This window comes from Mustela erminea, chromosome 1 (genome assembly GCF_009829155.1).
Source record: "Mustela erminea isolate mMusErm1 chromosome 1, mMusErm1.Pri, whole genome shotgun sequence".
Lineage (NCBI taxonomy): Eukaryota > Metazoa > Chordata > Mammalia > Carnivora > Mustelidae > Mustela > Mustela erminea.
In genome coordinates, this window is record NC_045614.1 from 205,598,503 (window position 1) to 205,611,691 (window position 13,189).

Sequence of the window (13,189 nt, forward strand, 5' to 3'; positions counted from 1 at the left end):
AACTTTGGGAAGTGTGCACCACTTATTTTAAAAGTACTAAACTCTGGAAATTCACTTTGCTTCTCATTTACATATATGTCATTGACATATATATTTTAAATATTCTGTATCTGCGAACTCCCATAATGGATACCCCTCTCTGCTATGTGAGCAAACATTGTTTTCTGTTCTAAATAATTTTGTTTTAAGTGTAAGGGCCTACTTAGCCAGAGTGAGCCATTTTGTTGTTTATGCAGTAAACTTAGATTGAACCTGCCCCTTCCCCCCAAGAGGAAAGCGCTTAGAAACAGAACTGGTGAAATATGGCCAAATAGCCCCAATAACGGAGCACAGATACCAGGACATGTCAAGCTGGACAGAGATAACGGAGCCCAGATACAAGGACGTGTACGGCCAGGTGGAAACGGCCAATCAGTGAAAGCACATGTATTACCCCCCTACCTGCCAAGGATAAGCCAAGCCAGGTGGAGACATCCAATCAGGAAAGCACCTCCCTAACCACCCAAAAATGTGGGCCCTGCCTTTTGGGCGCCAATTCTGACCAGAGTGATAGGCTAGTTCAAATGAATACTATAGGTTGAATTGTAATTCAATTGGCCACCTGTGTGTGTGGTCAGGCTCAACCACATGGCCTTTACTCTACAAAAGTTAGTCTGTGAGGATGAAAGGGGTTGCCTCTTTGCAAGAGATGGCCCTGGGCGGTCAGTTTGATTCTCGATGCTTGGCACGAAATAAAGCTTTGCTTGACCTTCACTTTGTATCAGTCTTGTCCTTTTGTCCACGGACCCTTTCATTAGGAACATACAAATTTGGCAAAAGTTGAAAGAAAGGGAAACACAACAAAATATAATTGTGCTGGTGTGAAACAATTATTACTAATACTTTGGTGATTTTTCCCTCCAATTTATTCCCATATATACCCGAATTTTTTGGAAATAATTAAGATGATACTGTCTTATTATCCTCTGGCATTTTCACAAAATCATTATACCATAGGTATCTCCCCCTGAAAACAAGCTTGATTTTTAGTGGTTGTGTAATATTTCATTGGATATAGCATAGCTTCCTTAATCAACATCATTATTTATTTATTTATTTATTCATGTAAGTTGGTACTGATTCTTCACTGTTATAAATCTTATTACGACTGACATTTGCCACGAGAAACAAAAATACCTTGAAATGTATTTAGTAGGTCCTAAGTTATAAACTGTTTAAGCTTTCGTTAAATACTACTAAACTTCGGTGCTGGGGTGCCGGGATGGCTCAGGGCTTAAGTGTTTTGTTTTTGGCTCATGTCATGACCCTAGGGTCCTGGGATCCAGCCCTGCATCAGGCTCCGTGCTCTGCAGGAAGCCTGCTTCTCCCTCTCCCATTCTGCCTGCTTGTCTCCCCTCTCTCTTCTCCCTATCAAATAAATAAATAAAATCTTAAAAAAAATAAACTGCCATGCACAAGGGAAAGCTAACTTGTATAGGTACTTTCTATCCACTGTGTAGAAATGTCCAGCTGAACTGCAACCTCCCAAGAACCTGTGTGACTTTAGTTTGTAGCAGAAAGTACTTACTATTGCTTTAATATGCATGCCTTTGAAAATGAATGAATTTAATTTTTAAAACTTATTTGCTACCTGTTTGTATGTCTGTAATTTTAAATTACTTGTTCCTGTCCTGTGTCATTTTTTAATATTTTGAGATAGAATTGTTTTTGTTATTGATGTAATTTACTCTCTTACTCATAAGGATTTAGAGTCTTTGACATTTTTATTGCAAATATTTCTGAGTTTATTATTCAGCTTTTAATGCTGATTAGATTTTTAGGCAGAGAAATGTTTAAATTTTTATAATGTCAAATATATTGATTTTTTTTCTCCTTGAAACATGAAACATTTGTAGGAGTTACTAATATTTCCGGTTCTTTCCCTCTGAATATATGAAGGGACTGTACTTAACTTGGGGTTGGATGAGGCTGGGTAACTAGTTCTGTTCAGTGACTTGTAAGCAAAAGTTCCCTATGTCACTTCCTGGACAGAGGGTTAAACTGCCACCAAGAGAACCTTCAGAGCTGTTTTCCATTTCCCTCTGTCTCAGTGACTGGGACAATACAGGTAGCAGCTGCAACCTCAGCCGGGGATTCAGAAGGAGGGCTGGAGGAGCCGATCCTGCAACAAATTCACTATGGCCAGTAGAGCAAGAAAACCCCTTTGGTTATTTAAAGTCTCTGTTTTGAAGGAAGTCATTTGTTACAGTAACAGAATCTAACCCAGTGGGACTGTTGGAATGTTTATGATTAGAAGTGTCTCTTCTATCCACCAAACTGATAAATATTCACATACCGAATACTCTTAGGATTTCAAAAAAAGATTTTTACTCTTTATAATTATTTATTTAGTCCTTTTGAAATTAATTCTGGTGTATGCTATTGGGGGGAAAGCTAATATAATTATACTATATATATAATTACCTTCTGATGTGTATAATTACCTACTGATATGTTATAACACCTTCCTCACATTCTGAATTAGTACATAATTTAAGTTCCTGACTATTCTGTTCTGTTGACCTTTCTGCCTATGTATATGCTAATATTATATTGTGTGAATACTAGTTTTAACACTTGCTGCGTAAATAGACACATCTTCCTAAATTACCGCTCTTACATAAGATTTTCTTGACAAATTTTGGCTATTTATTTATTGAAATTCTTTTGGGAATATCATTAAATGTATACACATTTTTTTGAAATGTAAAAAAAAAAACCCTATCTTTCTAAGAACATAAGCATTTATATCAAGATACCTATATTTATTAGTTTTATTTTATAGTTTTCAGAAACAAGTCACATTAGTATGCTTTCCTAGATATTTCAGAAGGGTTTTTTTGATAGTTGAGTTTGATCCATTATAATATGTATTTTTTGTTATTACTGATTTTATTTTATTTCCCACCCTCACAGAGGAATAATTGACAGCTATAATTATAATTGACCACATTTTTCTAGGTGTATCTACATCTACTAGCCTTCTAAAGCTATAATGAAATACTAAATTTTATGTTTATTTGTTGTGTTTTCTCATAATGGAATTATCTCTAAACAGCCACCATCTCTGTTTTGTTTGTTGCATTGGCTGTAATTGAATTAAAGGCATAAACCATGATATAATTATATCAGTGCTCTTTTGAGCTCACAAATTTTTAAAATATGAGCCTGAATGTCAAGTATATTGATTTTCATACTATTATGTCAGGGAAAAACATGAAAAATAGCTAGTGTGAGGAAGCAGCAACCCCTCCTTTATGGTAAATACCAAGAAATTAGTTTGTTTGCTTTTTTGGAAAATTAGAAAATAAGCATTGGTGTGACTTTCCTGAATCTCCCCTTGTATCTAAATTGTATTGTCATTTCAGTTGTTAAAACTTTTAAAAGTACCTATACTTTTTTTTTTAATTAAAGCATTTCGGTTTGCATATTTATATCTCCACATATTTTTAGCTGTACTTCACCTATTTTAAAAGCTGTTTCTGCATTTTTGTTATTTTATAGATATTCTTAAAATAATGCATTATTTCCTCATGGGCTTGAAAGCTAGTAATATTTAAATTTCAAAATTTGAATTTTCTTTAAATATTTTTTTTCTAATTAAAAAGAAAGCACCTTAATTGCATTATTAAAATTTAGAATGTACAGAAAAGGAGAAAAAAAAACAATTGAAAATTCCGCCAGAGTTAACAATATCAAAATTTAGTTGTATTTCCTACCAATGATTTTTTGTAGTATGTGGATCTATAGTAGAATCATATTGCATATCAAATGTTGCATTTTTGTGCTTTTTCTCTTATTGGCATTCTCTATGTTATTTAGTACTTATTAAAATAATTTTAGTGATGTATAATATTCCACCTCAAAAACAAGAATTTGTTTATGTAATTCTATTGTTAAATATCTTTATTTCCAATTCTTTGCTATCAAAGATAATTCTTCAGTAAATATATCCTTGTGGAAAAAAATACATTCCTCTTTATTTCCTCTATTCCTTTATATGTAATTCAGGGTTTAATAGTATGTTAATTTTTAAAGATTTTGATGTGTATTACCTAATAATCCTCAAGAAATATTGCATTGATTTACATGTCTACCATGAGTACATGAAAGAACACATATCTCTGAATTTCTAGGCATTGTAAATAAAAAGAAATCAATTCCCTAGACAAAACTTTTGCAATTGATGGCTATTTACATTCGCATTTCATTGACCATTAACGAAGCTGAACAGTTTCTCGAAATGCCCTGTTGTATTTCATTATTTGTTCCTTTGCCCATTCTTTTTTTTTTTTTTTTTTTTTTTTTTTTTTTTTTTCCTTTGCTTTATTTTTTTATTATTTTTTTTTTAATTTATTTTTATTTCCAGCATAACAGTATTCATTATTTTTGCACCACACCCCGTGCTCCATGCAATCCGTGCCCTCTATAATACCCACCACCTGGTACCCCAACCTCCCACCCCCCGTCCCTTCAAAACCCTCAGATTGTTTTTCAGAGTCCATAGTCTCTCATGGTTCACCTCCCCTTCCAATTTCCCCCAACTCCCTTCTCCACTCTAAGTCCCCATGTCCTCCATGCTATTTGTTATGCTCCACAAATAAGTGAAACCATATGATAGTTGACTCTCTCTGCTTGACTTATTTCACTCAGCATAATCTCTTCCAGTCCCGTCCATGATGCTACAAAAGTTGGGTATTCATCCTTTCTGATGGAGACGTAATACTCTATCCCCAGGGGTACAGGTCTGTGAATCACCAGGTTTACACACTTCACAGCACTCACCAAAGCACATACCCTCCCCAATGTCCATAATCCCACCCCCTTCTCCCCAACCCCCTCCCCCCAGCAACCCTCAGTTTGTTTTGTGAGATTAAAAGTCACTTATGGTTTGTCTCCCTCCCAATCCCATCTTGTTTCATTGATTCTTCTCCTACCCACTTAAGCCCCCATGTTGCATCACCACTTCCTCATATCAGGGAGATCATATGATAGTTGTCTTTCTCTGCTTGACTTATTTCGCTAAGCATGATACGCTCTAGTTCCATCCATGTTGTCGCAAATGGCAAGATTTCATTTCTTTTGATGGCTGCATAGTATTCCATTGTGTATATATACCACATCTTCTTGATCCATTCATCTGTTGATGGACATCTAGGTTCTTTCCATAGTTTGGCTATTGTGGACATTGCTGCTATAAACATTCGGGTGCATGTGCCCCTTTGGATCACTACGTTTGTATCCTTAGGGTAAATACCCAATAGTGCAATTGCTGGGTCATAGGGCAGTTCTATTTTCAACATTTTGAGGAACCTCCATGCTGTTTTCCAGAGTGGCTGTACCAGCTTGCATTCCCACCAACAGTGTAGGAGGGTTCCCCTTTCTCCGCATCCTCGCCAGCATCTGTCATTTCCTGATTTGTTGATTTTAGCCATTCTGACTGGTGTGAGGTGATATCTCATTGTGGTTTTGATTTGTATTTCCCTGATGCCGAGTGATATGGAGCACTTTTTCATGTGTCTGTTGGCCATCTGGATGTCTTCTTTGCAGAAATGTCTGTTCATGTCCTCTGCCCATTTCTTGATTGGATTATTTGTTCTTTGGGTGTTGAGTTTGCTAAGTTCTTTATAGATTCTGGACACTAGTCCTTTATCTGATATGTCGTTTGCAAATATCTTCTCCCATTCTGTCAGTTGTCTTTTGATTTTGTTAACTGTTTCCTTTGCTGTGCAAAAGCTTTTGATCTTGATGAAATCCCAATAGTTCATTTTTGCCCTTGCTTCCCTTGCCTTTTGCGTTGTTCCTAGGAAGATGTTGCTGCGGTTGAGGTCAAAGAGGTTGCTGCCCGTGTTCTCCTCAAGGATTTTGATGGATTCCTTTCGCACATTGAGGTCCTTCATCCATTTTGAGTCTATTTTTGTGTGTGGTGTAAGGAAATGGTCCAATTTCATTTTTCTGCATGTGGCTGTCCAATTTTCCCAGCACCATTTATTGAAGAGGCTGTCTTTTTGCCATTGGACATTCTTCCCTGCTTTGTCGAAGATTAGTTGACCATAGTGTTGAGGGTCTATTTCTGGGCTCTCTATTCTGTTCCATTGATCTATGTGTCTGTTTTTGTGCCAGTACCATGCTGTCTTGATGACGACAGCTTTGTAATAGAGCTTGAAGTCCGGAATTGTGATGCCACCAACGTTGGCTTTCTTTTTCAATATCCCTTTGGCTATTCGAGGTCTTTTCTGGTTCCATATAAATTTTAGCATTATTTGTTCCATTTCTTTGAAAAAGATGGATGGTACTTTGATAGGAATTGCATTAAATGTGTAGATTGCTTTAGGTAGCATAGACATTTTCACAATATTTATTCTTCCAATCCAGGAGCATGGAACATTTTTCCATTTCTTTGTGTCTTCCTCAATTTCTTTCATGAGTACTTTATAGTTTTCTGAGTATAGATTCTGTGTCTCTTTGGTTAGGTTTATTCCTAGGTATCTTATGGTTTTGGGTGCAATTGTAAACGGGATTGACTCCTTAATTTCTCTTTCTTCTGTCTTGCTGTTGGTGTAGAGAAATGCAACTGATTTCTGTGCATTGATTTTATATCCTGACACTTTACTGAATTCCTGTATAAGTTCTAGCAGTTTTGGAGTGGAGTCTTTTGGGTTTTCCACATATAGTATCATATCATCTGCGAAGAGTGATAATTTGACTTCTTCTTTGCCGATTTGGATGCCTTTAATTTCCTTTTGTTGTCTGATTGCTGAGGCTAGGACCTCTAGTACTATGTTGAATAGCAGTGGTGATAATGGACATCCCTGCCGTGTTCCTGACCTTAGCGGGAAAGCTTTCAGTTTTTCTCCATTGAGAATGATATTTGCGGTGGGTTTTTCATAGATGGCTTTGATGATATTGAGGTATGTGCCCTCTATCCCTACACTTTGAAGAGTTTTGATCAGGAAGGGATGCTGTACTTTGTCAAATGCTTTTTCAGCATCTATTGAGAGTATCATATGGTTCTTGTTCTTTCTTTTATTGATGTGTTGTATCACATTGACTGATTTGCGGATGTTGAACCAACCTTGCAGCCCTGGAATAAATCCCACTTGGTCGTGGTGAATAATCTTTTTAATGTACTGTTGAATCCTATTGGCTAGTATTTTGTTGAGTATTTTCGCATCTGTGTTCATCAAGGATATTGGTCTATAGCTCTCTTTTTTGGTGGGATCCTTGTCTGGTTTTAGGATCAAGGTGATGCTGGCCTCATAAAATGAGTTTGGAAGTTTTCCTTCCATTTCTATTTTTTGGAACAGTTTCAGGAGAATAGGAATTAGTTCTTCTTTAAATGTTTGGTAGAATTCCCCCGGGAAGCCGTCTGGCCCTGGGCTTTTGTTTGTTTGGAGATTTTTAATGACTGTTTCAATCTCCTTACTGGTTATGGGTCTGTTCAGGCTTTCTATTTCTTCCTGGTTCAGTTGTGGTAGTTTATATGTTTCTAGGAATGCATCCATTTCTTCCAGATTGTCAAATTTATTGGCGTAGAGTTGCTCATAGTATGTTCTTATAATAGTTTGTATTTCTTTGGTGTTAGTTGTGATCTCTCCTCTTTCATTCATGATTTTATTTATTTGGGTCCTTTCTCTTTTCTTTTTGATGAGTCGGGCCAGGGGTTTATCAATTTTATTAATTCTTTCAAAGAACCAGCTCCTAGTTTCGTTGATTTGTTCTATTGTTTTTTTGGTTTCTATTTCATTGATTTCTGCTCTGATCTTTATGATTTCTCTTCTCCTGCTGGGCTTAGGGTTTCTTTCTTGTTCTTTCTCCAGCTCCTTTAAGTGTAGGGTTAGGTTGTGTACCTGAGACCTTTCTTGTTTCTTGAGAAAGGCTTGTACCGCTATATATTTTCCTCTCAGGACTGCCTTTGTTGTGTCCCACAGATTTTGAACCGTTGTATTTTCATTATCATTTGTTTCCATGATTTTTTTCAATTCTTCTTTAATTTCCCGGTTGACCCATTCATTCTTTAGAAGGATGCTGTTTAGTCTCCATGTATTTGGGTTCTTTCCAAACTTCCTTTTGTGGTTGAGTTCTAGCTTTAGAGCATTGTGGTCTGAAAATATGCAGGGAATGATCCCAATCTTTGATACCGGTTGAGTCCTGATTTAGGACCGAGGATGTGATCTATTCTGGAGAATGTTCCATGTGCACTAGAGAAGAATGTGTATTCTGTTGCTTTGGGATGAAATATTCTGAATATATCTGTGATGTCCATCTGGTCCAGTGTGTCGTTAAGGCCCTTTATTTCCTTGCTGATCTTTTGCTTGGATGATCTGTCCATTTCAGTGAGGGGAGTGTTAAAGTCCCCTACTATATTGTATTATTGTTGATGTGTTTCTTTGATTTTGTATTAATTGGTTTATATAGTTGGCTGCTCCCACGTTGGGGCATAGATATTTAAAATTGTTAAATCTTCTTGTTGGACAGACCCTTTGAGTATGATATAGTGTCCTTCCCTCATCTCTTATTATAGTCTTTGGCTTAAAATCTAATTGATCTGATATAAGGATTGCCACTCCTGCTTTCTTCTGATGTCCATTAGCATGGTAAATTCTTTTCCACCCCCTCACTTTAAATCTGGAGGTGTCTTCGGGCTTAAAATGAGTTTCTTGGAGGCAACACATAGATGGGTTTTGTTTTTTTATCCATTCTGATACCCTGTGTCTTTTGACAGGGGCATTTAGCCCATTAACATTCAGGGTAACTATTGAGAGATATGAATTTAGTGCCATTGTATTGCCTGTAAGTTGACTGTTTACTGTATATGGTCTCTGTTCCTGTTCTGATCTACACTTGTAGGCTCTCTCTTTGCTTAGAGGACCCTTTCAATATTTCCTGTAGAGCTGGTTTGGTATTGCAAATTCTTTCAGTTTTTGTTTGTCCTGGAAGCTTTTAATCTCTCCTTCTATTTTCAATGATAGCCCTAGCTGGATATAAGTATTCTTGGCTGCAATGTTTTTCTCGTTTAGTGCTCTGAAAATATCATGCCAGCTCTTTCTGGCCTGCCAGGGTCTCTGTGGATAAGTCGCTGCCATCTAATATTTTTACCATTGTATGTTACAGACTTCTTTTCCCGGGCTGCTTTCAGGATTTTCTCTTTGTCACTGAGACTTGTAAATTTTACTATTAGGTGACGGGGTGTGGGCCTATTCCTATTGATTTTGAGGGGCGTTCTCTGAACCTCCTGAATTTTGATGCTCGTTCCCTTTGCCATATTGGGGAAATTCTCCCCAATAATTCTCCTCCAGTATACCTTCTGCTCCCCTCTCTCTTTCTTCTTCTTCTGGAATCCCAATTATTCTAATATTGTTTCGTCTTATGGTGTCACTTATCTCTCGAATTCTCCCCTCGTGGTCCAGTAGCTTGTTTGTCCCTCTTTTGCTCAGCTTCTTTATTCTCTGTCATTTGGTCTTCTATATCACTAATTCTTTCTTCTGCCTCATTTATCCTAGCAGTGAGAGCCTCCATTTTTGATTGCACTTCATTAATAGCTTTTTTTGATTTCAACTTGGTTAGATTTTAGTTCTTTTATTTCTCCAGAAAGGGCTTTTATATCTCTCGAGAGGGTTTCTCTAATATCTTCCATGCCTTTTTCAAGCCCGGCTAGAACCTTGAGAATTGTCATTCTGAACTCTAGATCTGACATATTACCAATGTCTGTATTGATTAGGTCCCTAGCCTTCGGTACTGCCTCTTGTTCTTTTTTTTGTGTTGAATTTTTCCGTCTTGTCATTTTGTCCAGATAAGAGTATATGAAGGGGCAAGTAAAATACTAAAAGGGTGGCAACAACCCCAGGAAAAAATGCTTTAACCAAATTAGAAGAGATCCAAATCGTGAGGGGGGAGAAAGGGGATAAAAAGAGGTTCAAAAAAGGAAGAAAGAAAAAAAAAACAAAAAAGAAAGAAAAAAAAAAAGAAAAAAGAAAAGAAAAGAATTTTAAAAAAAAAAAAAAAGGAAACACCTGAGAAAAATGTAAAAATGAAAAAATATATATACTAGATAAACTAGTAAAAAATCGTTAAAAAAGAAAAGGTAACAGTTAAAAAAAAAAAAAAAAAATTTTACCCGAAGGCGAGAAAAGAAAAAAACAAAAAAATGAAAAGAAAAAATTGAATTAACTGCAAGACTAAAAAAAAAAATCACAGGGAAAAAGCCATGAGTTCCGTGCTTGGCTTTCTCCTCCTCTGAATTCTGCTGCTCTCCTTGGTATTGAAACCGCACTCCTTGGTAGGTGAACTTGGTCTTGGCTGATTTCTTGTTGATCTTCTGGGGGAGGGGCCTGGTGTAGTGATTCTCAAGTGTCTTTGCCCAGGCGGAATTACACCGCACTCACCCCGGCCCCGGGTGAGTAATCCGCTCGGGTTTGCTTTCAGGAGCTTTTGTTCCCTGAGCGCTTTCCGTAGAGTTCCGGAGGACGGGAATACAAATGGTGGCCTCCTGGTCTCCGGCCCGGAGGAGCCGAGAGCCCAGGGCCGCACTCCTCAGTGCGCCCTCAGAGAACAGCGCCCAGTTACTCCCGTCTGCCTGACCTCCGGCCGCGCTCCGAGCTCTCCGAGCCTGCGACCAGTTCAAGGTAACACCGAGCTGTGAGCTTACTGTCGGCTCTGTCTCTGTAGCCGGCTTTCCGCTTCCAATACCCGCAAGGTCTGCGACACCTCAGACACCCCTGATCCTTCTGTGACCCTGCGGGACCTGAGGCCACGCTGAACCCGCGTGGGCTTCGCCCCGGTTTAGCCTCTGGAGCGATGTCCCTCAGCGGAACAGACTTTTAAAAGTCCTGATTTTGTGCGCCGTTGCTCCGCCGCTTGCCGGGAGCCGGCCCCTCCCCCCGGGGTCTATCTTCCCGTCGCTTTGGATTCACTTCTCCGCCGGTCCTACCTTTCAGAAAGTGGTTGTTTTTCTGTTTCCAGAATTGCTGTTCTTCTTCTCTTCGATCTGCCGATGGATTTTCAGGTGTTTGCAATCTTTAGATAAGCTATCTAGCTGATCTCCGGCTAGCTGAAGCAGTCTCAGTCTGCTACTTCTCCGCCATCTTGACTCCTCCCCCTCCTTTGCCCATTCTTAAATCCTGGTCCTTGAACATTTTGAATGAGGTATCCATATTTATCTTATGCATTTATGCATTAGGGGAGGAAATTACCTTCCCATAATTCTTTCTGATACTTTTTCCTGTTTGCTATGCCTTTAATTTTATTTAACATTTATTTCCCGATTATGAACGTTCTGCTATGCCTTTAATTTTATTTAACTTCTTTTTCTGATTATGAAAGTTTTATATTTTTATGGTGAAAATAGTTACTCTCTCTCTCTTCTTTTGGGAAAATGCTTCCTACTCACGCTTCTATACCATTCTTGTCATGAGGCAGGAACAGCCATGTTACGCTATGGTGATAGCTGAGTGTTTCAACATAGGTAATGTTTCTTTTGCTGGACTTTTGTCTCAGGCCAAGAGAAAGTTGAGACCATCTCTTTTCAGGTATCCAAGCCATAAAGACTCGAAAGTTCTGAAGCTGTTGGCATACTGCCATGCATCATGTTGATTAGAGAAACGGGAGAAGGCATGTGCCATGAGGAGGAAGACACACGGGGAAGAGCAGAGATAGAAAAAAATTGTAATGGGGTGCAGTTCATCTTCTAGCTATTTCTGTGATCCAGACACATCCTTGCCCTTCCATCCCAATATATGCATAAAAAATTCCCCTTTCAGCTTAAATTGATTTCATGGGCATTTTTTGTTAAATTCAGGCATCGTTGTAACTGATATTTTGTCTTCATGATCTTTGTTTCATGGCTGTAGTGCTTCAAAAATTCTCTCCGTTCTAAGAAATATTGCTTAATAATTTTTCTGTTGATTTTTACATTTTAGTGTTCTAATATGCTTACAATTTATTTTGTATATAATGTGAGGTAACTCTCATATATATATATACACATATATGTATATGTGTGTGTGTGTGTGTGTGTGTGTGTGTGTGTGTATAAAACCAGCATGCCTGGATGGCTCAGTCATTTAGATGCTGGCTTTTAGTCATGATGTCGGGGTGGTGAAATAGAGCTGGAGCCTGCCTCTGTGCTCACCAGGGAGTCTTCTTGAGGGCTCTCGCTCTAACTCCTCCTCTGCCCCTCCCCACTGTGCCCATGCTCTCTCTCTAAAGTAGAAAAATAAAATAACATGTGTGTATATATTATATAGACATTATATATATATATATATATAAAACCAAACATAAAAACATTAACAAATATGCTATACAAAAATAAATTCTAACTCTGAAATTTCAAATAATGAATAGTAAATCTTGATTGGGGGTTAAGATATGCTTCCTGAACTTTTCCATTTTGCTGTGAAGGATATGTGGTATTTTAAGATGTGCAGAAACAGAGAGATTATATCATAGGCAGAGTATTAGCAAAGACTTTGAAATTCAGAGAATATTGGCCAGTTTGGGACAGAGGTTCCTGGAAATCAACTTTTCCTGTGCCTTTTTGTTGTCTCCAGCTATACAGACTTTGGTTATGGCATCTTTTCATCTGTAGTACCTGAATTTATTTCTATTTGTCCCCCTTTCTGAGCCATAAATCTGAACTGTCTTATTTATTGCTACAGTCTCCACATCTATACAGTGTGTTACACGGAAGAGGTGGTCAATGGATGTGCAGTGAATGAATAACTGAGAATGAGTTTTAGCCAGCAGGACAGACAAGGGGGAGACAGCTCGGAGATTTGCCTGGAATGTTAACATGATCTAATCTGTTTTAAGCAGGTAGTTTTATAATTAGAATTTCACGATGTATATTTAGAGTGTTTAAGTTTTTGCTTCATTCATTTATTGATTGTTTTCTGACAAGTGAGGTACAAGTTACTTTTCACACTTCTCCCCGTGGTTGTCTTTGGTATTTCAAAAGCCTATCATTTTTCATTTAATTTCAAAGTATTAGCTGAGTGTAATGATGATTCTTAATACCAATGCTGAAATTAAACCGCTCTGTTTAGTGTAAATCACTAAAAAGAAACTAACAAGGAAGAACAACAAGAAAAGAAAAATCTGCAATATGGAGGTATTTCTGGTTAGAGACAAGAGTGACCAACCACCCTGG

At 37.7% G+C, this 13,189-nt stretch overlaps 1 protein-coding gene across 4 annotated transcripts in view; it reads right to left on the reverse strand.

Moving 5' to 3' along the window:
* The window catches only part of GRIK1 (glutamate ionotropic receptor kainate type subunit 1), a 390,887-nt gene that overhangs the window by 153,255 nt on the left and 224,443 nt on the right, over positions 1–13,189 (reverse strand). The gene's annotated exons all lie outside the window — the stretch shown is intronic.